Consider the following 2500-nt stretch of genomic DNA (forward strand, 5'->3'; position numbering starts at 1 on the left):
ACACACAAATACAACTGAAATTGGGTTTAAAACCATAGTCCAAAGACTTGACATACTGTAACAAGCACAACACAATTGCACACCTTTTTACAGACCTTGAAATCCTAAACTCCAGTTTGAGACTAGTTTAAATAAACCCAGGGGAAGTTAGACACATGTCCCCGTTTAAATGTGATTATTCAACTGGCAGAGGAATGAGGCCTGCTCATTAACGGTAATGATGACGGCAGTCACAATAAACTGACAAAGGATGGAGAGAGGACTGAAAAAGGAAAATTACTGACAAGGAGAGAATATGGTAGAGGGATTTAGTAAACTTGAAGCAAGAAAAAAGGAGAGAAATAAAACAAAAAATAGAAAGATGAGGGAAGAAGAACTGAAGGTAAACTAGCGAGTTCATTAATTATGCAGATATTCTAATTAGCATATGTATACCCTTGGCTGAGTGCTCTTCTCAATAAAACAGTGCTTTTCTCAGGGTTAGGGCAGGAGTACTCAAGTATATCTCAAGTACAGGGCCCCTTTATCCAGGACAAGGGCCCTAGACTAACCTCCCTATTACACTTGGCCTGGAGACTATCTTAAACAGACACACAATTATAAAAAACTGTTCGGATAATGGCTTTAGCGTTTTCTAAATGGGATTATCTTCAATCGAAGCTCTGTTATTTCATTTGTCCAGAGAGGAACCCCTCTATGGTCAGCTGTAGACACAGGAAAAGGAATCTCTCTCCTGCGTCACCAGCCTTACAGCTTACTCCCCAATCATAAACACCCCAAGTGCCTGTAACTGGGAATGTTGCAATAGAGCTTGGACATTTTATTGTGGGAAGATGTGGCGACATAACTCAGTACAGGGACAGTCTCCCCACTACCTAAAAAAAACACACCTCACATAGCTGGGAACTGAATCTCTTCTTCCAGCAGCGGCCAGGAGCTTCCAATAGCAAGTCTGGGTGCAGACGTTTGTTCCAGCCAAGAAGTAACACACCTGATTCAAAGAAACCAACCTGCTGTAGTCACAGAACTACACTCAAAAAATCCTGCTGTTTTTACGATAACTTACTGGCAGACAGTTACTTGTAAGTTACTGTAAAAAAAAAAAAAAAAGTACAGTATTTTACCGTAAATTCCAAAGAAACTTTGGCTTAACAGTACATTACTGCACACTTTACAGCAGGGGTCTTCAACCTTTTCTTGCCCAGGGACCCCTATCATACGTTAGCACAAAAATAGCTAAATCTGGTCTTGTATTATCATCAGGTGAATGATAATGGCAAGGAGAAGTAATCAACATTTTAAAATGAATAGATTTGTTAGATCATAATTGGAGGAAGTGTAAACTCTAACATAGTCTATTATACAGAAAGGTAACTCCAAACACATTTTTGCTAAGAGCAGCTGTTAGCTGGTTAATCAAAGGTTAGCCATGTTTTGGCAAAAATTATTGTTCAAGTCAAGAAAGCTTACCACACACTTGCCACACTATTCACAGGTGCTTTTTCAAAGCCTATGTCAGATATACCAGTGTAATTTCACTCCAATTAGTGTAATTCAAAATGTGTTTATTCTGTTGTTGCTGGTGATATTCATAAAAATATTGGAATAAAATCTTCTTTCTATTTTCGATGTTAAACCAATGTTTATTAGGAATTTACAGTAACATACTGTAACTTTTTTATAGTAATTTACAGGTAACTGGCTGCCAGTAAGATACCATAAAAACAATAGGATTGTTTTACAGTGTAGAATGAGATTCTATTTCTACGGCTGTAGTCTCCATCTAGCCCCCAACAAGCCTGAGTAGAGCTGCCGCTGTATTGCTTCATTAATTCAGCTCCTTCAGAACCGTGAACATGGAAGGAGTAAGAGCTACAGGTAGGGGCTAGGGACTAGAGGTACAGTGCCTTGCAAAAGTATTGATCCCCCTTTGTGTTTTTCTTATTTTGTTGCATTACAACCTGTAATTTAAATAGATTTTTATTTGGATTTCATGTGAAGGACATACACAAAATAGTCCAAATTGGTGAAGTGAAATGAAAAAAATTACTTGTTTCAAAAAATTCTAAATATTTGAAAACGGAAAAGTGGTGCATGCATATGTATTCACCCCCTCTGCTATGAAGCCCCTAAATAAGATTTGGTGCAAACAATTAACTTCAGGAGTCACATAGTTAGTTAAATAAAGTCCACCTGTGTGCAATCTAAGTGTCACATAATCTGTCACATGATCTCAATATATATACAACTGTTCTGAAAGGCCCCAGAGTCTGCAACACCACTAAGCAAGGGGCACCACCAAGCAAGCGGCACCATGAATACCAAGGAGCTCTCCAAAGTTGTGGAGAAGTACAGATCAGGGTTGGGTTATAACAAAAATATCCGAAACTTTGAACATCCCACGGAGCACCATTAAATCCATTATTAAAAAATGGAAAGAATATGGCACCACAACAAACCTGCCAAGAAAGGGGCACCCACCAAAGCTCACGGATCAGGC

General features: G+C 38.7%; 1 protein-coding gene across 2 annotated transcripts in view; it reads right to left on the minus strand.

Moving 5' to 3' along the window:
* LOC120053979 (semaphorin-3D-like) overlaps nucleotides 1–2500 on the minus strand; it is a 64375-nt gene that overhangs the window by 26017 nt on the left and 35858 nt on the right. The gene's annotated exons all lie outside the window — the stretch shown is intronic.

Source organism: Salvelinus namaycush, chromosome 9 (assembly GCF_016432855.1).
Source record: "Salvelinus namaycush isolate Seneca chromosome 9, SaNama_1.0, whole genome shotgun sequence".
NCBI classification, from domain to species: Eukaryota; Metazoa; Chordata; class Actinopteri; order Salmoniformes; family Salmonidae; genus Salvelinus; species Salvelinus namaycush.